Source organism: Chiloscyllium punctatum, chromosome 4 (genome assembly GCF_047496795.1).
Source record: "Chiloscyllium punctatum isolate Juve2018m chromosome 4, sChiPun1.3, whole genome shotgun sequence".
Classification (NCBI taxonomy): domain Eukaryota; kingdom Metazoa; phylum Chordata; class Chondrichthyes; order Orectolobiformes; family Hemiscylliidae; genus Chiloscyllium; species Chiloscyllium punctatum.
In genome coordinates, this window is record NC_092742.1 from 20,368,348 (window position 1) to 20,394,937 (window position 26,590).

A 26,590-nucleotide genomic window follows, 5' to 3' on the forward strand; every position below is an offset into this window, starting at 1 on the left:
TCTGCTTCCTTTTAGCTAACCAATCCTTTATCCATGCCAATACGTTACTTCTCACACCCTGAACCCTTGTCTTGTGAAGTAACCTTTGATGTGGCACCTTATTAAATGCTTTTTGCAAATCCAAGTACGCCACAGTCACAGGTTCCCCTTTATCAATCTTGCTGATATTCCCTCAAAAACTCGAAAAAATTAGCTTTGTATTCTTATAAACTTTGCAGCGTACCAATGTTTATGAGATTTATGCTTCCCTTAAAATGGACTTCAAAGAAATGCAATGTCAATGCATTCAAATATCACTCTATATAATTTCATCCCAATTACGAGGCAATTAAAATCAAAGCACAAACAGAAAGCAATGTGTCAAAATGATATATTTAACAACATCTGTCCAAAAAAGTACTGTATATTTGATTTTAAAGCAGAATAAGTTGAGAGTTTTAAAATATATTTTTCAAGTTAGAATTATAGAATGATTAAAAGGAAGCCATTCAGCTCATCAAGTTCGTCCGTGCTCTCTGTTCACCCCAGGTTCTTGAAGGAATGATAGCGTCGGCAATAAGGACAGCAGAGGATCCCAACAATGATAGCAGTGGCTGGAGTAACGTCAGATGAGGAACAGGAGGGACAAACCCTGTGCAGCCCCAGGCTCACGGGCTCTGGCCCGGGCGCAACAGTCGTGATTGTTGGAGAGGTGGAGGTCCACAGTTGGGACTCCAGAACCTGTTGCAGGGATCCAGGAGCCTATTGCAGTGACTCCAGCCAATGTCAAACAGTGACTGGAGGAGCAGCGGAGGGGGAACAAGAAGGAGAAAGAGAGAGAGAGAGACGAACTCAATTGCAGTAAAATCTTACATCACGTTCAGTGTTTCAAGATGGCGCCGGAGATTGGCAACACTTGGCATATAACAGGCAAAAAAACATTTTTCACTATATTTTCTATGTACATGTGATAAAAAAATCAAAATCTAATATAGTCTATAGTTTGCCTGTCAACCACCATTTTGTATTTCCCTTCAGGTACTTGCCTTCTTGAGAAAGCCTAGTCGAATCTACCATAATACCAGAGAATATATTTCTGATTAAAAACACTCACTGTATCACCTCATTTCACATAGAACAGTACTGTACAGTATAGTACAGGCCCTTCAGCCCTCAATGTTGTGCTGGCCTTTTATCTTACTCTAAGATGAGACTAACCTATATACTCTTCATTGTACTAACTTCCATGTGCCAACTTCCATGTCACCGTGGCTTCTTTTCCCATTCACCTTCAGTCAGTATTCTCTGGTTCTCAAACCTAGTGCCAGTGGAAACAGCTTCCCTCTGTCTATTCTATCTTGAACCCTCATGACTCTGAACACCTCTGTCTCACCTCCAAATACTAGCACGCAATCCACACAGTCCAGGGCATGAAGAGTGTGGTGCTGGAAAAGCATATCTGGTCAGCAGCATCCGAGGAGCAGGAGAGTCGATGTTTCGAGCATAAGCTCTTCATCAGGAATTCAGGACACTGTGATGAAGCTGCTCCAGTAACAAGGTTCTGTTGTTCCGGGTTTCGTTTTGTGTCAGAGAGCAGCTCCGTCACAATGCATTCTCTGAAAACAAAAGTAACACGTCTCACTCAGCATTGTACATTTTTTTTCAATCACGCAGGAGTTTGGAAGCCTATTGTCTTGTATGGCTTTCATTGTGACAATGCCTCAACCAATTAGTTGACTTGACAACTAATGAGTATTGAGTTCTCCTGTATAATTTGCTGTGATCATTGGAAATTTGGAGTTCTTGCATTTATCTAGATGGGTGCAAAATGAAAAGCTTCTGTAACATGTCTCTTCAGTAATATTCCTACATTGAGACTTTTTCTTTCTCAAAATAACATGGTAAGAAAGCATCATGTTTGCATTTTTCATTTCGAAATACTCCAGCCCTGTTTTAATTGGAAATGGTCACAACAGGCATCAGTCAAATGAATGCCAGGGTGATATTTTCCAACTTTGTTTGTAAGATAAATGATCACCCATCTTACATCTGAAGATTTAATTTAAAATATAAAGGGTTTTCTTCAATCGCATGATCAATATTCTTGTGTTTTTGTCCTGTCAGAAATAAATTGATTCTAATTTACAAGAATAGAACAATTTTTTTTCAAGTTTCAACATTGATTTTTGCTAGATTTTGTTTTGACAAGTCTCCTTTGGTATTTTTGTGAAGTTTATTAATTCATTAAAATACAGTCTCCAATAAAATCTGACAGTCCAGATATGAAGTCTCCTGACCTCCCGCTCATCGTGCACATGGTGCTGGTGTGTGCATGAAGCTGAAGATCCTGGGACTCTGTTCCACGGAGTGATAATGTGAACTTGTTATCTTGTCTGCCACCATGAAGGAATATTCAACAGAGTCCTTACTTCAAGAGGACAGCATGGTGGCTCAGTGATTAGCACTGCTGCCTCACAGCGCCAGGGACCCAGATTCGATTCCAGCCGCGGGTGACTGCATGGAATTTGCATGCTCTCCCCATGTCTGTGTGGGTTTCCTCTGGGTGCTGAAGTTTCCTCCCATTGTCTAAAGATGTGTAGGCTAGATGGATTAGCCATGGGGAATACAATGTTACAGAGATAGGATAGGGTGTGGATCTGGGTGGGATGCTCTTCGGAGGGTCAGTGTGGACTCAATGGGCAGGATGGCCTGTTCCACACAGTGGGGATTCAATGATCCTATCGTGATTAGATTACTTACAGTGTGGAAACAGGCCCTTCGGCCCAACAAGTCCACACTGCCCCGCAGAAGCGTAACCCACCCATACCCCTACATCTACATCTACATCTACATCTACCCCTTACCTAACACTACGGGCAATTTAGCATGGCCAATTCACCTGACCTGCACATCTTTGGACTGTGGGAGGAAACCGGAGCACCCGGAGGAAACCCACGCAGACACGGGGAGAACGTGCAAACTCCACACAGTCAGTCGCCTGAGGCGGGAAATGAACCCAGGTCTCTGGCGCTGTGAGGCAGCAGTGCTAACCACTGTGCCACCGTGCCGCCCTATTGTAACACATATTCCAGAACTAAGTATGTTCCTAGCCAGGTTTAATGAAGAACACTGCCATCCACCTTCCAATGTGGAAAACTGCCCTGTTCACGAAGAATAAGGCAAATCAAATGACTGCCCCATCAGTCTATTCTCAATCATCAACAAAGTGATGTATGGTCCTATTGACAGTGAAATCAAATGGCCATATACAGCAATTATCTGCTTCCTGAGTCTCAGCTTGTGTTCCACTGGAGCCACATAAAAAATGCAAAGAGGTGAGCTAGGAATGGCTGTCTCTGACAGCAAAGCAATGCCTGAATAAGGAGAAAGTGAGGACTGCCGATGCTGGAGAGTCAGAGTCGAAAAGGGTGGTGCTGGAAAAGCACAGCAGGTCAGGCAGCATCTGAGGAGCAGGAGAGTCATTGTTTCGGGCTTAAGCCCTTCATCAGGAATCATTCATCAGTAGAACTAAGAACATGAGTAGGTCATGTAGCCCTTCAAGCCTGCTCTCCTTTCAATAGGATTATGGCTGATCAATATTCCTTACATTAATTTAACTGACCACTTGAACTAACCCTGAATGTGAGTGTGAGATGATGATGTAAGTAAAACAAGAACCATTCCCCCGGAAATATCATTGGATTAACCTGCTGTCAATCATGTCACCTTATCATATTTGATTGGTCTTTTCTTGTAATTAAGGCTGTGCTGTCTCATAAAAAAAATATAAAAATTTCTTATTGTTCAATTGTAATTGCTCAATTTCATCACAGAACACAGCAGTCTTGTGGCAGTGGTATGGTGGCTCAGTGGTTAGCACTGCTGCCTCACAGCACCAGGCTCCCAGGTTCACTTCCAGCCTTGGGTGACTGTCTGTGTGGAGTTTGCATATTCTCCCCATGTCTGTGTGGGCTTCATCCCACAGTCACAAAAGATGTACAGGTTAGGTGAATTGGCCATGTTAGGTACATTAGTTAGAGGGGAAATGGGTCTGGGTGGGTTACTCTCTGGAGGGGCTGAAAGGCCTGTTCCCACACTGTAGGGAATCTAATCGTTAACCTCTGTGTTGCTGGACAAAACTGTGCCAGACTGCCTTATTTTATTAAATTGGTAACCTTGTTTTATACAGATCGCATTCCGTTGATTCTTTTGACCGAACGTGAAACCAAGAGGTCCCTCCTGGAATCTAGATCTTCATTTTTTCCATCCATTTCTCTGTAACCCTTAATTCCTCAACTGATTAAGAATCTATCTACTTCAGCGTTAATATTTACAAGGATTTTACCTCCTCAGCTTTATCATGATGATCACAGGAATTTCTGCTGATGGCTGCTGTACTTAGAACTGTTCACAAATCCACAGATACTGAAGGGTTCCAAGTCTGCATCTAGCAAGACCTGGGCAACATTCAGACTTGAGCTTCTAAGCGGCACTGTCTCTGCATAAGGTCAGGCAACGGCTGTCTCCAAAGGGAGAGATTCTAACCACCTCTCCATGATGTCCAACAACATTGGAGCGGCATGGTGGCTCAGTGGTTAGCACTGCTGCCTCACAGCGCCAGGGACCCGGGTTCAATTCCCGCCTCAGGCAACTGTCTGTGTGGAGTTTGCACATTCTCCCCATATCTGCGTGGGTTTGCTCCGGTATTCCTCCTACAATCCAAAGATGTGCAGGTCAGGCGAATTGGCTGTGCTAAATTGCCCGTAGTGTTAGGTGTAGGGGAATGGGTCTGGGTGGGTTGCTCTTTGGAGGGTTGGCGTGGAGTTGTTGGGCCGAAGGGCCTGTTTCCACACTGTAGGGAATCTATAATAATAATAATTGCACTCACAACCATCAATACTCTGAGAGTAAGTGTTGACTAGAAATTCAACTCAAATGCATACTGTAGCTGCAAGAGAGTTGGAATCCTGCCACGATTATTTCACCTCCTGAGTCCCCAGAGCCTGTCCACCATCTTCAGGACACAAGTCAGGAGTACGATGGAATACTCCTCACTTATGTGGATGGAATGTGGCTCCAACAGTACTCAGGAAGCTCAGCATCACCCAGGCCAAAACAACATACTTGATCAACACTTCACTTCTTATTCCACGACTTCAGTGTGCACTATCGACAAGGTGCACTGCAAAATCTTACCAATGTTTCTCCAGCCTACTCTTCACCTTCCTCTAACCTCGATCACCTTGAAAGGCAAGGAAAGTTGGGGCTTGTGATCACCCAGTTACAATTTCTCCACCAAGTCACAATTCATCAGGACTTGGAACTACATATCTGTTTCTTTGCATCACTGAATCAAAATTGAACTATCAAACAGGCAGTGCCCCTCTTTTACAGTTATGTTCGAGATCAGGTGTCCTTGGAGAGGGAGAACGTGGTGTCCACCTTCCCTCTTGATGCCTGTAGGGAGAAGTGGGCACTGTGGGGGATGGAGTGCTTTACCTGCCCCTCCAACTCTAATTTAATCTCTATCCTCCCCCTTCTTCATGCTTTTATCCAGTTTTGCTTGTTACTGGTTCACTGGGTGTCTTCCTGGTGGTGCAAGGTATGGAATTAAGTTTTTGCACAGTGGTATCTTTCTAAAAGAAAAACGTAAACAGCAAGTTCAGAATCTCTTCACTGCAGGAACTGACTCCGAGCTGGGCTGGCCACAGCCAGTATCCTGTGGACCAGTAAGTAAAAGGTAACTTGGTGATGGAAGGAAAATACAACTATCAAACATGATTGGGAGATGCCGGTGTTGGAGTGGGGTGTACAAAATTAAAAATCACACAACATCAGGTTATAGTCCAACAGGTTTAATTGGAAGCACGCTAGCTTTCGGAGTGCTGCTCCTTCATCAGGTTGTTGATGAAGGAGCAGCGCTCCGAAAGCTAGTGCTTCCAATTAAACCTATTGGACAATAACCTGGCGTTGTATGATTTTTAACTATCAAACAGGCAGTGTTGAAATACTCTTCAGAGAGCAGCTCACTATCTCCTTCTCAAGGGTATTTAGGATTGGCAAATGATCATTTTGTCTGAATGAATAAAAGTAATGACATCACAACCATGGGCATCCTATCTGGTGGTGCAGCTGAAAAAAGACCCGATTTACAGATCTAACAAGTTTACAGTTATTTATCATGTGCTGGTGGTGGCATTAGGTGGGGGTTTAAAAAATGCTTAATAACAGCCACTTTTAAAATAAAATCATTTTCAAAGTGGAAATATTGCATTTATTGCCATTCCATAGTAACCTTGAAATCTAAATCAAAACACTTGAATACTGGTCTATTGTAGATAGTAAAAGGTAGCCCCAAAATATGGAACTGAGGTCACGTGCATACTTGACTGAGTAGAGGATGACAAATTTCCTACTCCACAGGAGTTGAGTGAACCAGTCTTATTCCTAAAGCAATCTCTTACAAATGATCAGAGATATGCTGCAATTCTAGAGAGCGCTGGTTCGACCACACTTGGAATATTGTGTTCAGTTCTGGTTACTTCATTATGTGAAGGATGTGGAAGCTTTAGAGAGAGTGCAGAGGAGATTTACCAGGATGCAGCCTGGACTAGAGGGTATGTCTTAAGAAGAAAGGTTGAGGAAACTGCAGTGAAGAAGAATGAGAGGTGACTTGATAGAGGTGTACAAGACGATAAGAGGCATTGAAAGAGTGGATAGTCAGAGGCTTTTCCCCAGGGCAGAAATGGCTATCACAAGGGGGCATAATTTTAAGGTGATTGGAGGAAGGTTTAGGGGAGATGTCAGAGGAAGTTCTTTACACAGAGAGTGGTGGGTGCGTGGAAGGCACTGCCAGCAGTAGTAGTAGAGTCAGATACATTCGGGACATTTAAGCAACTCTTGAATAGGCACATGGAACATAGTAAAATGAAGGAGATGTAGCTTAGTTTGATCTTAGAGTAGGATAAAAGGTCAGCACAACATTGAGGGCTGAAGGGACTGTCATCTGTTGTATTGTTCTATGTTCTATATGCAATCTTTTGTGATCTTTCGAACTCAATGGGGGTGGGATTGGTTTCCTTGGAACAGAAAAGGCTGATGGGTGCCATAATTGAAGTATCCAAAATTGTGAGGGATTAAGATAGAGTAGATGGAAGGAACCTGTTTCCCTTGGCAGCGAGTTCACAAACCAGGGGTTATAGATTCAAGCAAAGTGGCAGAAGGATTAGAGGGAACGTTGGCAAAACGTTTTCATGCAGAGGGTGGTGGGTGTCTGGAAATCACTGCCTAAGTTGGTGGTGGAGGAGAGACCTGGATCTGCAGCTAAAGTGCTGTAAGCTGCAGGACTACAGGTCATCTGCAGGAATATGAGATTAGAAAGGGTATCTGGGTGTCTTTGGGTTGGCATGGACAAGATAGGCTGAAGAGCCTCCTTTTGTGCTGTGTCCCCCATTTCTAAGGTTCTGTGATTGACTGCTACTTTAACTCCAGTGACGTGTCACTATGTTTTATTCCTCATGTATCTCCATTGGAGGAGATAGCAAAGGCATACTTGGCGGAAATAGGAGATCCTTCACAACTGGATGTTTATGCCAATGGATATCTGATCCAACTTAGGTTTGATCCAGAGATGAGTGTCACTGTCTTACCCAACTGAACACCTTGCCTAAAACACATGAGGTTACAGCCTACAATCCTACAGGTATGTGGTGTAAGTGAAATGGCCATTGACCTTAGAGGAATATTACAGGGGACACTACAGCAGGAATTCCTGATGTTCAAGTCTTCTAGAATCAACAAAACTCAGCCTTGAGTAACAAAGCATGCTTTCCCCTCAACATCCTGAAATTCATTGATATCGTTCAACCATTTCATATGAAACTACCTTTGACCCACCTCAGTAACACAACCGGTGGAAGACCTTTAGGGCTATTGGGGCAGCCTGTGGTCATAGGTGGCATAATATGGCATAACCCTGTTGGCTTAAATATGGTGGAGAGTTTTAGCCACAATAATACAATTAGCTTATCTCCCCGACAAGGGCCTCAAAGATTAATGGCCGAATCTAAGAGGATGTTTCAGTCAGCAAAAAAAAACACTTTTTTAAAAGGTTCATCATTGGTGGGATGTGGCTGTTGCTGATTTGGGCCAGCATTTGTTGCCCTGTCCCTAGTTATAGAGTCATAGATTTGTGCAGCACGGAAACAGACCCTTCAGTACAATTCATTCACACCGACCAGATATCCTAAATTAATCTAGTCCTATTTTACCAGTACCTGGCCCATATTCCTCTAAACTCTTCTTATTCATATACCCATCCAGATGCCTTTTAAATGTTATAGCTTTCAGCCTCCACCACTTCCTCTAGCTGCTCATTCCATACACGCACCACCCTCTGCCTGAAAAGGTTGCCCCTTAGTCCCTTTTAAATCTTTCCCTGCTCACCCTAAAGCTATGCCCTCTAGTTCTGGACTCCCCCATCCCAGGGAAAAGACTTTGTCTATTTATCCTATCCATGCCCCTCATGATATTGTAAACCTCTATAAAGTCACCCCTTAGCCTCCGACGCTCCAGAGAAAATAGTCCCAGCCTGTTCAGCCTCTCCCTATAGCTCAAATCATCCAAACCTGGCAACATCCTTGTAAATCTTGTCTGAACCCTTTCAAGTTTCACAACATCCTTCTAATAGGAAGGAGACCAGAATTGCATGCAATATTCCAGACGTGGCCTAACCAATGTCCTGTACAGCCACAGCATGACCTCCCAACTCCTGTACTCAACACTCTGTCCTAGAAAAGAAAGCACACCAAACGCCTCCTTCACTACCCTATCTACTTTCAAGCAGCTATGAACATGCACTCCAAGGTCTTTTTGTTAGGCAACGCCCACAAGGACCTTACCATTAAGTGTATAAGTCCTGTCCTGATTTGCCTATTCCAGAATGCAGCACCTCACATTTATCTAAATTAAACTCCATCTGCCACTCCTCAGCCCAGTTGCTGTTGAGAAGGTGGTAGTGAGCTGCCTTCTTGAACCACTGCAGTCCAATCAAAGCAGGTAGTCCGACAACGCTGCCAGAGAGTGAGTTCTAGCATTCTGACCCAGTCACACTGAAGGAATGGTGATACTTTTCCAAGTCAGGATGGTGAGTTGCTTGCCGGAGTATCTGATCTACTTCACACTACCAGCACAGAAGGACACACAGATTTCACTGGGCTATCGGACATGTTTTCTATCCCTGATACCACTGAGGAACCCCCAAAGGATAGCCTTCAGCAGAACTGAAACAACAAAATACTATTGCAAAACTAAGTCATCCTGTCTTATCTGAGGTAATTGGTGTACTGGAGCAATCACTGACAACACAGAAGAACATACGGTGTGAGAAAAGAGATCCGACAGGTCTAACCTCTTGATAGAGATCAGATTCATGTTCAACGCAATGTGTCTTCCATGAAAGACATTCATGAAGTCAAAGGTTTTCCAGATGGAAAACGAGTCCTCAACAAAAGACCTTTATGAGTTAAAGGATTGTCCAGAGGAGAAATAAACATATAATCAAGGTCAACAAGCCTCCGACCAGCAATGCCTTGGTCTGTCAAGTCCAAATCTCTCCCCAGCCACACCGCATCCCAACCCCCCACTCCACCCCACCCATCCAATATGCTTGAAGTATTGTCAAATCATCAGTTCATTTGAATTTAGTATGAAGGTATAGTGAAAATGTAATATGGTTAGTTTTACAACTTTGAAAAAGCTTGTGGAGTGTATAAGTTGCATTGTATAAGGTCATGGATATAAAAGAGTTAATCTACATGTGAAAGAGATGATCCACCCATTCTCATATATAGCAGGCAGGGGGAAAGGATGAGAAAGATGATCATTCATGGTAACCTCAGTCATGTCTCGGAATGGAACCTATACTGTTGGCACTACCCCACATCACAAAGCAACTATCCAGCCAACTGAGCTAACCATGGCCTTCTCATCAGTGTCACAACAGATAGGATTTTTTTTTTATTTGAAAGCCTTCTTAAGAGAAACAAGTGACAATCTGGGTACCTTCTGGAAAAGCAATAAGGTTCAGGCTTGGAGGACTGTAAATTTTCTTTGTTCTTTGTTCTTTGTTGGTAAGCTTTTATCCAGTAGCATGAGATCATTGGGTAAATGGACACCAACAATGCATTCAACGTGGAGTGTTAAGGGTTTAGATGGAGAGGAATTTGTTAAGTGTGTACAAGAAAATTTTCTGATTCAGTATGTGGATGTACCTACTAGAGAAGGTGCACAACTTGACCTACTCTTGGGAAATAAGGCAGGGCAGGTGACTGAGGTGTCAGTGGGGGAAGAACTTTGGGGCCAGCGACCATAATTCTATTAGATTTAAAATAGTGATGGAAAAGGATAGACCAGATCTAAAAGTTGAAGTTCAAAATTGGAGAAAGGCCAATTTTGACAGTATTAGGCAAGAACTTTCGAAAGCTGATTGAGGGTAGATATTCGCAGGTAAAGGGATGGCTGGAAAATTGGAAGCCTTCAGGAATGAGATAACGAGAATCCAGAGAAAGTATATTCCTGTCAGGGTGAAAGGAAAGGCAGGTAGGTGTAGGGAATGCTGGATGACTAAAGAAATTGAGGGTTTGGTTAAGAAAAAAAAGGAAACATACGTAAGGTATAGACAGGATAGATCGAGTGAATCCCTAGAAGAGTATAAAGGCAGTAGGAGTATACTTAAGAGGGCAATCAGGAGGGCTAAAAGGGGACATGTGATAGCTTTGGCAAATAGAATTAAGGAGAATCCAAAGGGCTTTTACAAATATATTAAGGGCAAAAGGTTAACTAGGGAGAGAATAGGGCCCCTCAAAGATCAGCAAGGCAGCCTTTGTGTGGAGCCACAGAAAATGGGGGAGATACTAAATGAGTATTTTGCATCAGTATTTACTGTGGAAAAGGATATGGAAGATATAGACTGTAGGGAAATAGATGGTGACATCTTGAAAAATGTCCATATTACAGAGGAGGAAGTGCTAGATATCTTGAAATGCATAAAGGTGGATAACTCCCCAGGACCTGATCAGGTGTACCCTAGAACTCTGTGGGAAGCTAAGGAAATGATACAAAAGAGACCTAAGAGGCAACTTTTTCACACAGAGGGTGGTACATGTACGGAATGAGCTGCCAGAGGAAACTGGTACAATTGCAACATTTAAGAGTCATTTGGATGGGTATATGAATAGGCAGGGTTTGAAGGGATATGGATTGGGTGATGGCAGGTGGTATTAATTGGGTTGGGATATCTGGTTGACATGGACGGGTTGGACCGAAGGGTCTGTTTCCATGCTGTACATCTTTGTGTCTCTATGATTCTAAATACCCATCTGGAGTTTTTTTTACCTTGGGTGAATATCCTTGATTCCAAAGGTATTGGCATGGTCAGCACAAGTGGTCACTGTGGATCACAGGGTTTCAGCTCCCCCAACCCCCCCCCCCACCCCCGATTCGTTCAATTAATTTTCATGGCTTGATCAATGGGATTCTGGGTTGACATCATTCTGATAGCTGGTGTTGCACCAACAGCCAGAGGCTGTTCCATTTTCTGAGTAGCTTTTTGTCGCACCTTGCCTTGAAACAATTCAACTGTGTAGCAGGATTGAGAGTAAATCATGAGAAAAGCCAGAACTTGGGGAAAAGAAATCAGATGAAAAGCATTTCCATTGTTACAAAATGCCATCTTCAGTGGCGAAGTGTGGGGGAGTGAGATGACAGAGAGAGTCGTGTGTCACAACAGGTCAAGATAAAAGCATCTAAATCTGCAGTGCCAAGGAAGCCAGCACCAGGCAGCACTACTCAAGAGAGTGAGCAGCCCCAAGGGCCATTTCATTCCTGTTTATTACTTTGTGCTCTTGGAGTAAACATAATTAAGTTGTTGCTCATGGCTTCAACGTGTCTTTTGCACTTCAGTTAATTCCTTGAATTGAAGAGATTACTTTGTGTGCTTTCTGGCTGGTTGCTTGTCTCTTACCTGAGATTGATATAAGAATTTACTTTTCTTTGCCCCCACTTTTACTCACCGGGTTTGTCAATACCTGCTTCCGAGCTCAGTTGGAGCGACTGTATTTTTTTTTAACCCTCAGAGTGACGTGCTCAAAAAGAAACGGATTTACCCGAGTAATCTTCCGGGAGACATTGTTCAACACCAGTAACACTCCCACAAAACTCTTGCCTCCTTGACTTGGGTCTCTGCAATGGCCAATGCATCGTCCCATCTATGCTATAACAATTCAAGCAGCCTTTGAGGCTCCTTGTAGGCCTGGAATACAAACTGCAATGATTTCATTCCAACACTGCACAAAGCTGCGTTCATCTCTGCATGGGAGCTCTGAAAGTGATTGCAGATTTGAATTTCTGTGCCTTCACATCACTGCAGGATACAACAGGTGGTATTTTCAATATTCCCTGTATGATTCTGTGCAGTCAATGGCTAAATACATAGCAGGTGAAGTATAATGTGGACAAAAGAGAGTTATCCACTTTGGGAACAAAAAAAAAAGGAAGGCAGGTTATTATCAGAACGATAGTAAATTTGGAAAGGGGGCAGTACAATGAGACCTGGGTGCCCTTGTAGATTAGATTACTTACAGTGTGGAAACAGGCCCTTCGGCCCAACAAGTCCACACCAACCCGCTGAAGCACAACCCACCCAGACCCATTCCTCTATATTTACCCCTTCACCTAACACTACGGGCAATTTAGCATGGCCAATTTACCTAATCTGCACATTTTTGGACTGTGGGAGGAAACTGGAGTACCTGGTGGAAACCCACGCAGACACGGGGAGAATGTGCAAACTCCACATAGTCAGTCACCTGAGGCAGGAATTGAAGGTAGGTCTCTGGCACTGCGAGGCAGCAGTGCTAACCACTGTGCCACCATGCTGCCCACACAAGTGCTGAAGACAAGTGCCCTGTAGTGTGCAGGTTGGGTGGATTAGACATGGGAAATATGGGGTTACAGGGATAAGGTGGGATGGTCCACTTCACAGGGTTACTGCACAGTAAGGATTCTGTGACTTGTACAGCAAGTGCTGAAGGCAAAAGCATGCAGGTGCAGTAGGCAGTGAAGAAGGTAAATGGTATTTTGGCCTTCATAACAAGAAGACTCAACAGCAGGACAGGTCTTCATAACAAGAAGACTCAACAGCAGGACAGGACAGTGTTGAAACAGGCCCTTCAGCCCAACAAGTCCACACCAACCCTCTGAAGAGTAACCCACCCAGACCCATTCCCCTACTCTGTATTTACCCCGACTACTGCAACTGACCTACACACCCCTGAACACTATTGGCAGTTTAGCATGGCCAATTCACCTGACCTGCAATATCTTTGGGTCATGGCAGGAAACCAGAACAGGGAGAAAGTGAGGACTGCAGATGCTGGAGATCAGAGCTGATAAATGTGTTGCTGGAAAAACACAGCAGGTCAGGCAGCATCCAAGGAACAGGAGAATCGAAGAAGGGCTTATGCCCGAAACGTTGATCCTCCTGCTCCGCTTTTCCAGCAACACATTTTTCAGGAAACCAGAACACCCGGGGGAATCCACATGGACATGGGGAGAATGTGCAAATTCCACACAGACAGTCACCCAAGACTGGAATTGAACTCGGGTCCCTGGCACTGGGAGGCAGCAGTACTAACCACTGAGCTACCATGCTGCTCTGGAACCCTTGCTGCAGTTGTGAGATGTGTGTGTGTGTGTGTGTGTGTGTGTGTGTGTGTGTGTGTGTGTGTGTGTGTGTGTGTGTGTGTGTGTGTGTGTGTGTGTGTGTGTGTGTCTTGGTAATTATGCCCTGAGCCCTAAGGGACTCCTCTATGAGAATATTCAGCAGGACATGAAGACATCAGCTCTAACAAAGGACACATCTGGGCTTTAGTGAGGCCACATCTGGATTATTGTGTGCAGCTTTGGTCTGACAATAGAGAAAATGCAATAAATGTTAAGCAGACTGAATCCTGGGATGGCAGACTTAGGATGAAGCAAGGTTGGATCATTTCAGACTATATTATTTCGAAGGAATTTAGAAAAAAGGAGGGAATGTCATAGAAACTTACGGAATTCCAACATGATTAGACAGGGATATTGCAAGAGGAATGTTCTCATAGCTGGGAGTCCAGAACTGGAGATCACAGTCTAAGGTTACAGTGGAGGGCAATTAGGGCTGAGATGAGCAGAGATTTCTTCCCCCCCTGACAGTGGTGAGCTATTGGAATTCTCTGCAACAGAAAAGCAATTGAAGCCTAAACATTGAATGCTTTCAAGGAAGAGTTCAATATTGTTCTTTGAGCTAAAGGGATCAATGGGTGTGGGGAGAAGGCAGGAACAGGGGACTGAGTTGGATGATCATCAATGTCTCAGTGGTTAGCACTGCTGCCTCATAGCACCAAGAACTCAGGTTTGATTCCATCCTCTGTGTGGAGGATGGACATTCTCCCCGTGTCTGCATGGGTTTCTGCTAGGTGATCCAGCTCCCCACTCCCACAGTCCAGCAATATGTAGGTTAGGTGAGTTGGCCATACTAGGTTGCCCTGTAGTGTGCAGGTTGGGTGGATTAGCCATGGGAAATATGGCGTTACGGAATTAAGGTGGGATGGTCCATTTCGCAAGGTTACTGCACAGCAGGGATTCTGTGATGAGCCAATCATCATTCTGAATGGTGAAGCAAACTCCAAGGGCTGATGGCCTACAGCTGCTCCTATTGCCCCTGTTGACACAACAGCATCAGGCATGTGAAGGATGTGTCCTTTGTTCGAGCTGATGTCTTCATGTCCTGCTGAATATTCTCATAGAGGAGTCCCTTAGGGCTCAGGACATTTTTACCAAGACATACACACAGACAGAAAGACAGACAGACATACACACACACACACACACACACACATCCATGAACAGAACAGTCTTCAGTCTTCCACTCATCAGTGAAGAGATGGCGTGCACTGCTGTATGGTGTATCACACAAATCTATGCTGGGTTCTGACAAAATGTCACTGACTTGGAACACCGACTATACATTTCTCTCTGCAAATAGTGCCAGAGCTGCTGAGTGCTTACAACATTTCCTGTTTCCAGGAAAGACTTGCGTTGTTTTTCTTTGTCTTCCCAAGACATTCACTGAATAATTGTTCCGATGTAATGGCCAGGTCATTGTTGTTGCTGGTTCAAGTGGGTCCGCAGAAATAACGTGACCGCTTAAATCCTGAATTAGGGGAAAAATGTAATCCTTGTGTTGGAGCTGGGAGTGTAACCAGGTCACAGACAAAGTAGATTAATATTCCAGCTGACTATATCATCCATTTCACTTTCATGTTCTCAACAATATATTTTTATCAAAAGAAATTGATCCATGGTGAAACGACAGCATGTTTGTAATAAGTCCGTCACATTGTATCATTACTTTCCTTCCCAATCAATAAACGCACACAGCAATCAATCTTTGATTTCACATTTGGAGTCTACCCGAAGTCTCAGAAAAACAACTGACCTCAGTGTGGACTCACTCTCCTGGCCTCTGTGCGGACTCACTCTCCCGGCCTCAGTGTGGAGTCACACTACTGGTCTCAGTGCAGACTCACTCTCCCGGCCTCAGCGTAGACTCACTCTCCCGGCTTCAGTGTGGACTCACTCTCCCGGCCTCAGTGTAGACTCACTCTCCCGGCCTCACTGTAGACTCACTTTCCCGGCCTCAGTGTTGACTCACACTCCCGGCCTCAGTGTGGACTCACACTCCCGGCCTCAGTGAAGACTCACTCTCCCAGCCTCAGTGTAGACTCACACTCCTGGCCTCCATGTGGACTCACTCTCCCGGCCTCAGTGTAGACTCACTGTCCCGATCTCAGTGTAGACTCACTCTCCCGGTCTCAGTGTAGACTCACTCTCCCGGCCTCAGGGTAAACTCACTCTCCCGGCCTCAGTGTAGACTCACTCTCCCGGCCTCACTGTAGACTCACTTTCCCGGCCTCAGTGTTGACTCACACTCCCGGCCTCAGTGAAGACTCACTCTCCCAGCCTCAGTGTAGACTCACACTCCTGGCCTCCATGTGGACTCACTCTCCCGGCCTCAGTGTAGACTCACTCTCCCGGTCTCAGTGTAGACTCACTCTCCCGGCCTCAGTGTAAACTCACTCTCCTGGCCTCAGTGTAGACTCACTCTCCCGGCCTCAGTGTAGACTCACTCTCCCGGCCTCAGTGTAAACTCACTCTCCCGGCCTCAGTGTAGACTCGCCATCCCAGCCTCAGTGTGGACTCACACTTCCGGCCTCCATGTGGACTCTGTCTCCTGGCCTCAGTATAGACTCACACTCCCGGCCTCAGTGTGGACTCCGTCTCCCGGCCTCAGTGTGGACTCCGTCTCCCGGCCTCCATGTGGAGTCACTGTCCTAGCCTCAGTGTCGACTCACTCTCCCGACCTCAGTGTAGAGTCACACTCCCGGCCTCACTGTAGACTCACTCTCCCGGCCTCAGTGTGGACTCCATCTCCCGGCCTCAGTGTGGACTCACACTCCCAGCCTCCATGTGGACTCCGTCTCCTGCCTCAGTATAGACTCACTCTCCCGGCCTCAGTGTAGACTCACTCTCCCGGCCTCAGTGTAGACTCACTCTCCCGGCCTCAGTGCAGAATCTGTCACCCGGCCTCAGTGTGGATTCACTCTCCTGGCCTCAGTGTAGACTCACACAACCGACCCCAGTGTAGACTCACTGTCCCGGCCTCAGGTAGACTCTATCCCCCAGCCTCAGTATAGACTCACACTCCGAGCCTCAGTGTGGACTCCATCTCCCGGCCTCCGTGTGGACTCACTCTCCCGACCTCAGTGTGGACGCACTCTCCCGGCCTCTGTGTAGAGTCACACTCCCGATCTCAGTGTAATCTCACACACCCGGCCACAGTGTAGAGTCACACTCCCGGCCTCACTGTAGACTCACTCTACCAGCCTCAGTGTAGACTCGCCCTCCCAGCCTCAGTGTAATCTCACACACCCGGCCTCAGTGTAGAGTCACACTCCCGGCCTCACTGTAGACTCACTCTCCCGGCCTCAGTGTAGACTCACTTTCCCGGCCTCAGTGTTGACTCACACTCCCGGCCTCAGTGTGGACTCACACTCCCGGCCTCAGTGAAGACTCACTCTCCCAGCCTCAGTGTAGACTAACACTCCTGGCCTCCATGTGGACTCACTCTCCCGGCCTCAGTGTAGACTCACTGTCCCGATCTCAGTGTAGACTCACTCTCCCGGTCTCAGTGTAGACTCACTCTCCCGGCCTCAGGGTAAACTCACTCTCCTGGCCTCAGTGTAGACTCACTCTCCCGGCCTCACTGTAGACTCACTTTCCCGGCCTCAGTGTTGACTCACACTCCCGGCCTCAGTGAAGACTCACTCTCCCAGCCTCAGTGTAGACTCACACTCCTGGCCTCCATGTGGACTCACTCTCCCGGCCTCAGTGTAGACTCACTCTCCCGGTCTCAGTGTAGACTCACTCTCCCGGCCTCACTGTAGACTCACTCTCCCAGCCTCAGTGTGGACTCACTGTCCTGGCCTCAGTGTAGACTCTGTCCTCCAGCCTCAGTATAGACTCACACTCCCGGCCTCAGTGTGGACTCACTCTCCCGGCCTCAGTGTGGACTCCGTCTCCCGGCCTCCGTGTGGAGTCACTGTCCTAGCCTCAGTGTCGACTCACTCTCCCGGCCTCAGTGTGGACTCACTCTCCCGACCTCAGTGTAGAGTCACACTCCCGGCCTCACTGTAGACTCACTCTCCCGGCCTCAGTGTGGACTCCATCTCCCGGCCTCAGTGTGGACTCACACTCCCAGCCTCCATGTGGACTCCGTCTCCTGCCTCAGTATAGACTCACTCTCCCGGCCTCAGTGTAGACTCACTCTCCCGGCCTCAGTGCAGAATCTGTCACCCGGCCTCAGTGTGGATTCACTCTCCTGGCCTCAGTGTAGACTCACACAACCGACTCCAGTGTAGACTCACTGTCCCGGCCTCAGGTAGACTCTATCCCCCAGCCTCAGTATAGACTCACTCTCCCGGCCTCAGTGTGGACTCCGTCTCCCGGCCTCAGTGTGGACTCACTCTCCTGACCTCAGTGTAGACTCTGTCTCCCAGCCTCAGTGTAGACTAACTCTCCTGGCCTCGGTGTAGACTCACACTCCCGGCCTCAGTGTGGACTCACTCTCCCGACCTCAGTGTGGACGCACTCTCCCGGCCTCTGTGTAGAGTCACACTCCCGATCTCAGTGTAATCTCACACACCCGGCCACAGTGTAGAGTCACACTCCCGGCCTCACTGTAGACTCACTCTACCAGCCTCAGTGTAGACTCGCCCTCCCAGCCTCAGTGTAATCTCACACACCCGGCCTCAGTGTAGAGTCACACTCCCGGCCTCACTGTAGACTCACTCTCCCGGCCTCAGTGAGGACTCACTCTCGGGCCTCAGTGTGGACTCACTCTCCCGGTCTCAGTGTAGTCTCACACACCCGGCCTCAGTGTAGACTCACTCTCCTGACCTCAGTGTAGACTCTGTCTCCTGGCCTCAGTGTAGACTCACTCTCCAGGCCTCAGTGTGGACTCACTCTCCCGGCCTCAGTGCAGACTCTGTCACCCGGCCTCAGTGTGGACTCACTCTCCCAGCCTCAGTGTAGACTCTGTCCCCCAGCCTCAGTATAGACTCACTCTCCCGGCCTCAGTGTGGACTCCGTCTCCCGGCCTCAGTGTGGACTCACTCTCCTGACCTCAGTGTAGACTCTGTCTCCCAGCCTCAGTGTAGACTAACTCTCCTGACCTCAGTGTAGACTCTGTCTCCCAGCCTCAGTGTAGACTAACTCTCCTGGCCTCGGTGTAGACTCACACTCCCGGCCTCAGTGTAGTCTCACTCTCCCGGCCACAGAGTAAACTCACTGTTCCGGCCTCAGTGTAGACTGTGTCACCCAGCCTCAGTTTAGACTGTGTCACCCGGCCTCAGTGTGGACTCACACTCCCGGTCTCAGTGTAGACTCACTGTCCCGACCTCAGTGTAGACTCTGTCTCCCGGCCTCAGTGTGGACTCACTCTTCCAGCCTCAGTGTTGACTCACACTCCTGGGCTCAGTGTAGACTCACTCTCCCGGCCTCAGTGTAGACTCACTGTCCCGGCCTCAGTGTAGACTCTGTCTCCCGGCCTCAGTGTGGACTTCATCTCCCGGCATCAGTTTGGACTCACACTCCCAGCCTCCATGTGGACTCCGTCTCCTGCCTCAGTATAGACTCACTCTCCCGGCCTCAGTGTAGACTCACTCTCCCGGTCTCAGTGTGGACTCACTCTCCCGGCCTCAGTGTTGACTCACTGTCCCGACCTTAGTGTAGACTCACTGTCCCGGCCTCAGTGTAGACTCTGTCCCCCAGCCTCAGTATAGACTCACTCTCCAGGCCTCAGTGTGGACTCTGTCTCCCGGCTTGAGTGTGGATTCACTCTCCTGACCTCAGTGTAGACTCTGTCTCCCAGCCTCAGTGTAGACTCACACTCCCGGCCTCAGTGTAGTCTCACTCTCCCGGCCTCAGAGTAGACTCACTGTCCCGGCCTCAGTGTAGACTGTGTCACCCAGCCTCCGTGTGGACTCACTCTCCCGGCCTCAGTGTGGACTCACACTCCCAGCCTCCGTGTGGACTCTGTGTCCTGCCTCAGTGTACACTCACTCTCCCGGCCTCAGTGTCGACTCACTCTCCCGGCCTCAGTGTTGACTCACTCTCCCGGCCTCAGTGCAGACTCTGACACCCGGCCTCAGTGTGGACTCACTGTCCTGGCCTCAGTGTAGACTCTGTCCTCCAGCCTCAGTATAGACTCACACTCCCGGCCTCAGTGTGGACTCCGTCTCCCGGCCTCCGTGTGGACTCACTGTCCGAGCCTCAGTGTCGACTCACTCTCCCGGCCTCAGTGTGGACTCACTCTCCCGACCTCAATGTGGACTCACTCTCCCGGCCTCAGTGTAGAGTCACACTTCCGGCCTCTGTGTAGATTCACACTCCCAATCTCAGTGTAATCTCACACACCCGGCCTCAGTGTAGAGTCACACTCCCGGCCTCACTGTAGACTCACTCTACCGGCCTCAGTGTAGACTCACCCTCCCAGCCTCAGTGTAGACTCACACTCCCAGCCTCAGTGTGGACTCACTCTCCCGACCTCAGTGCAGACTCTGTCACCCGGCCTCAGTGTGGACTCACTCTCCCCGCCTCAGTGTAGACTCACACAACCGACCTCATTGTAGACTCACTGTCCCGGCCTCAGTGTAGGCTATGTCCCCCAGCCTCAGTATACACTCACTCTCCCGGCCTCAGTGTGGACTCACACTCCCGGCCTCAGTGTGGACTCCGTCTCCCGGCCTCCGTGTGGACTCACTGTCCTAGCCTCAGTGTAGAGTCACACTCCCGGCCTCTGTGTAGAGTCACACTCCCGATCTCAGTGTAATCTCACACACCCGGCCTCAGTGTAGAGTCACACTCCCGGCCTCACTGTAGACTCACTCTCCCGGCCTCAGTGTGGACTCCATCTCCCGGCCTCAGTGTGGACTCACACTCCCAGCCTCCATGTGGACTCCGTCTCCTGCCTCAGTATAGACTCACTCTCCCAGCCTCAGTGTAGACTCACTCTCCCGGCCTCAGTGTGGACTCACTCTCCCAGCCTCAGTGTAGACTCACACAACCGACCTCAGTGTAGACGCACTATCCCGGCCTCAGTGTAGACTCTGTCCCCCAAACCTCAGTATAGACTCACTCTCCCGGCCTCAGTGTGTACTCCGTCTCCCGGCCTCAGTGTGGACAATAGACAATAGGTGCAGGAGTAGGCCATTCTGACCTTCGAGCCTGCACCGCCATTCAATATGATCATGGCTGATCATTCCTAATCAGTATCCTGTTCCAGCCTTATCTCCATACCCCTTGACTCCACTATCTTTAAGAGCTCTATCCAATTCTTTCTTAAAAGAATCCAGAGACTGGGCCTCCACTGCCCTCTGGGGCAGAGCATTCCACACAGCCACCACTCTCTGGGTGAAGTAGTTTCTCCTCATCTCTGTCCTAAATTGTCTACCCCGTATTTTTAAGTTGTGTCCTCTGGTTCGGCACTCCCCCATCAACGGAAATATGTTCCCTCCTGCCAGAGTGTCCAGTCCTTTCATAAGCCTATACGTTTCAATCAGATCCCCTCTCAGTCTTCTAAACTCAAGGGTATACAAGCCCAGTCGCTTCAGTCTTTCCGTGTAAGGCAATCCTGCCATTCCAGGAATTGACCTTGTGAACCTACGCTGCACTCCCTCAATAGCCAGAATGTCTTTCCTCAAATTTGGAGACCAGAACTGTACACAGTACTCCAGGTGTGGTCTCACCAGGGCCCTGTACAGCTGCAGAAGCACCTCTTTGCTTCTATACTCAATCCCTCTTGTTATGAAGGCCAGTATGCTATTAGCCTTCTTCACGACCTGCTGTACCTGCATGCTTGCCTTCATTGACTGGTGGACAAGAACACCCAGATCTCTCTGAACAGCCCCTTTACCTAATTTGATACCATTGAGGTAGTAATCTGCCTTCCTGTTCTTGCCACCAAAGTGGATAACCAGACATTTATCCACATTAAACTGCATCTGCCATGCATCTGCCCACTCACCTAACTTGTCCAGGTCACCCTGTAATCCCCTAACATCCTCATCACATTTCACCCTACCACCTAGCTTTGTGTCATCAGCAAATTTGCTAATGTTATTGCTGATACCATCTTCTATATCATTTACATATATTGTAAAAAGCTGCGGTCCCAGCACGGATCCCTGCGGTACCCCACTGGTCACTGCCTGCCATTTCGAAATGGAGCCGTTAATCACTACCCTTTGTTTCCTATTAGCCAACCAATTCTCTATCCAATCTAGTACTTTGCCCCCAATCCCGTGCGCCCTAATTTTACTCACTAACCTCTTGTGTGGGACTTTATCAAAAGCTTTCTGAAAGTCCAGGTACAGTACATCCACTGGATCTCCCTCGTCCATCTTCCGAGTTACATCCTCAAAAAATTCAATAAGATTAGTCAAGCATGATTTCCCCTTCATAAATCCATGCTGACTCTGTCCTATCCTGTTACTATTATCCAGATGTGCCGTAATTTCATCCTTTATAATAGACTCCAGCATCTTTCCCACCACTGAGGTCAGACTAACTGGTCTATAATTTCCTGCTTTCTCCCGCCCACCCTTCTTAAAAAGTGGCACAACATTAGCCGCCCTCCAATCCTCAGGAACCAACCCCGATTCTATTGAACTCTGGAAAATAATCACCAGCGCATCCACGATTTCCCGAGCCACCTCCTTCAGTACCCTGGGATGCAGGCCATCAGGTCCCGGAGACTTATCAACCTTCAGACCTAACAGTCTCTCCAACACCAAATCCTGGCAAATAGAAATTCCCTTAAGTTCAGGTCCTTCAGCCACTGTTACCTCAGGGAGATTGCTTGTGTCTTCCCCAGTGAACACAGATCTGAAGTACCCATTTAATTCCTCTGCCATTTCTTCGTTCCCAGTAATATATTCCCCTGCTTCTGTCTTCAAGGGCCCAATTTTTGCCCTAACCATTTTTTTGCCTTGGACATACCTAAAAAAGCTTTTACTATCCTCCTTTATATTCTTGGCCAGTTTACCTTCGTACCTCATTTTTTCTCTGCGTATTTCCTTCTTACTAATCCTCTGTTGTTCTTTAAAAGCTTCCCAGTCCTCCGTTTTCCCGCTTATCTTCGCTAAGTTATACTTTTTCTCTTTTAACCTTATATGTTTCTTTACTTCCCTCGTCAGCCACGGCCGCCCATGTCTCCTCCTGGGATCTTTCTTCCTTTTCGGAATGAACTGATCCTGCATCTTCTGCATTATACACAGAAATATCTGCCATTGTTCCTCCACGGTCTTCCCTGTTAAGGTATTAAACCATTGAACTTTGGCCAGTTGCTCCCTCATAGCTCCATATTTCCCTTTATTCAACTGAAATATTGTCACTTCAGATTGTACCCACTCCCTCTCAAATTGCAGATTGAAGCTTATTGTATTATGGTCACTACTTCCCAATGGCTCCTTCACTTCGAGGTCACTGACCAATTCTGGTTCGTTACACAATACCAGATCCAGAATCCAAACTCTCCTGTGGACTCACTCTCCTGACCTCAGTGTAGACTCTGTCTCCCAGCCTCAGTTTAGACTAACTCTCCTGGCCTCAGTGTAGACTCACACTCCCGGCCTCAGTGTAGTCTCACTCTCCCGGCCTCAGAGTTGACTCACTGTCCCGGCCTCAGTGTAGACTGTGTCACCCAGCCTCAGTGTAGACTGTGTCACCCGGCCTCAGTGTGGACTCACACTCCCGGTCTCAGTGTAGACTCACTGTCCCGGCCTCAGTGTAGACTGTGTCTCCCGGCCTCAGTGTGGACTCACTCTTCCAGCCTCAGTGTAGACTCACACAACCGACCTCAGTGTAGACTCACTGTCCCGGCCTCAGTGTAGACTCTGTCCCCCAGCCTCAGTATAGACTCACTCTCCTGGCCTCAGTGTGGACTCCGTCTCCCGGCCTCAGTGTAGACTAACTCTCCCAGCCTCAGTGTGGACTCACACTCCTGGCCTCAGTATAGACTCACTGTCCCGGCCTCAGTGTGGACTGTCACCCAGCCTCAGTGTAGACTCTGTCTCCCGGCCTCAGTATAGACTCACTCTCCCGGCCTCAGTGTGGACTCGCTCTCCTGGCCTCAGTGTAGACTGTGTCACCCGGCCTCAGTGTGGACTCACACTCCTAGTCTCAGTGTAGACTCGCTGTCCCGGCCTCAGAGTAGACTCACTGTCCCGGCCTCAGTGTAGACTGTGTCACCCGGCCTCAGTGTGGGCTCACACTCCCGGTCTCAGTGTAGACTCACTGTCCCGGCCTCAGTGTAGACTCTGTCTCCCGGCCTCAGTATAGACTAACTCTCCCAGCCTCAGTGTAGACTCACACTCCTGGCCTCAGTGTAGACTCACTGTCCTAGCCTCAGTGTGGACTCACTCTCCTGGCCTCAGTGTAGACTTGCTGTCCAGACCTCAGTGTAGACTGTGTCACCCGGCCTCAAGTGAACTCACTCTCCTGGCCTCAGTATAGACTGTGTCACCCGGCCTCAGTGTAGACTCACTGTCCCGGCCTCAGTGTAGACTCTGTCTCCCAGCCTCAGTGTAGACTCACATTCCCGACCACAGTGTAGACTCACTCTCCCGGCCTCAGTGTAGACTCACTGTCCCGGCCTCAGTGTGGACTCCATCTCCCAGCCTAAATGTGGACTCACACACCCGGCCTCAGTGTAGACTCTGTCTCCCGGCCTCAGTGCAGACTCTGCCTCCTGTCCTCAGTGTAGACTCTGCCTCCTGGCCTCAGTGTAGACTCTGTCTCCCGGCCTCAGTGCAGACTCTGCCTCCTGTCCTCAGTGTAGACTCTGCCTCCTGGCCTCAGTGTAGACTCTGTCTCCCGGCCTCAGTTTAGATTCTGCCTCCCGGCCTCAGTGTGGACTCACTCTCCCGGCCTCAGTGCGGACTCACACTCCCGGCCTCAGTGTGGACTCTGTCACAGGGCCTCAGTGTAGACTCTGTCTCCTGGCCTCAGTATGGACTCCATCTCCCGGCCTCAGTGTGGACTCACACTCCCAGCCTCCATGTGGACTCCGTCTCCTGCCTCAGTATAGACTCACTCTCCCAGCCTCAGTGTAGACTCACTCTCCCGGCCTCAGTGTGGACTCACTCTCCCGGCCTCAGTGCAGACTCTGTCACCCGGCCTCAGTGTGGACTCACTCTCCCAGCCTCATTGTAGACTCACACAACCGACCTCAGTGTAGACTCACTGTCCCGGCCTCAGTGTAGACTCTGTCCCTCAGCCTCAGTATAGACTCACTCTCCCGGCCTCAGTGTGGACTCCGTCTCCCGGCCTCAGTGTGGACTCACTCTCCTGACCTCAGTGTAGACTCTGTCTCCCAACCTCAGTGTAGACTAACTCTCCTGGCCTCAGTGTAGACTCACACTCCCGGCCTCAGTGTAGTCTCACTCTCCCGGCCTCAGAGTAGACTCACTGTCCCGGCCTCAGTGTAGACTGTGTCACCCAGCCTCAGTGTAGACTGTGTCACCCGGCCTCAGTGTGGACTCACACTCCCGGTCTCAGTGTAGACTCACTGTCCCGGCCTCAGTGTAGACTCTGTCTCCCGGCCTCAGTGTGGACTCACTCTCCCAGCCTCAGTGTAGACTCACACAACCGACCTCAGTGTAGACTCACTGTCACGGCCTCAGTGTAGACTCTGTCCCTCAGCCTCAGTGTAGACTCACACTCCCGGCCTCAGTGTAGTCTCACTCTCCCGGCCTCAGAGTAGACTCACTGTCCCGGCCTCAGTGTAGACTCTGTCCCTCAGCCTCAGTATAGACTCACTCTCCCGGCCTCAGTGTGGACTCCGTCTCCCGGCCTCAGTGTGGACTCACTCTCCTGACCTCAGTGTAGACTCTGTCTCCCAGCCTCAGTGTAGACTAACTCTCCTGGCCTCAGTGTAGACTCACACTCCCGGCCTCAGTGTAGTCTCACTCTCCCGGCCTCAGAGTAGACTCACTGTCCCGGCCTCAGTGTAGACTGTGTCACCCAGCCTCAGTGTAGACTGTGTCACCCAGCCTCAGTGTGGACTCACACTACCGGTCTCAGTGTAGACTCACTGTCCCGGCCTCAGTGTAGACTCTGTCTCCCGGCCTCAGTGTGGACTCACTCTTCCAGCCTCAGTGTAGACTCACACAACCGACCTCAGTGTAGACTCACTGTCACGGCCTCAGTGTAATCTCTGTCCCTCAGCCTCAGTGTAGACTCACACTCCCGGCCTCAGTGTAGTCTCACTCTCCCGGCCTCAGAGTAGACTCACTGTCCCGGCCTCAGTGTAGACTCTGTCACCCAGCCTCAGTGTAGACTGTGTCACCCGGCCTCAGTGTTGACTCACACAACCGACCTCAGTGTAGACTCACTGTCACGGCCTCAGTGTAGACTCTGTCCCTCAGCCTCAGTGTAGACTGTGTCACCCGGCCTCAGTGTGGACTCACACTCCCAGTCTCAGTGTAGATTCACTGTCCCGGCCTCAGAGTAGACTCACTGTCCCGGCCTCAGTGTAGACTGTGTCACCCGGCCTCAGTGTGGACTCACACTCCCAGTCTCAGTGTAGACTCACTCTCCCGGCCTCAGAGTAGACTCACTGCCCCGGCCTCAGTGTAGACTGTGTCACCCAGCCTCAGTGTAGACTGTGTCACCCAGCCTCAGTGTGGACTCACACTCCCGGTCTCAGTGTAGACTCACTGTCCCGGCCTCAGTGTAGACTCTGTCTCCCGGCCTCAGTATAGACTAACTCTCCCAGCCTCAGTGTAGACTCACACTCCTGGCCTCAGTGTAGACTCACTGTCCCAGCCTCAGTGTGGACTCACTGTCCCGACCTCAGTGTAGACTCAGTCTCCCGGCCTCAGTGTAGATTTGCTGTCCCGACCTCCGTGTAGACTGTGTCACCCGGCCTCAGTGTCGACTCACTGTCCCGGCC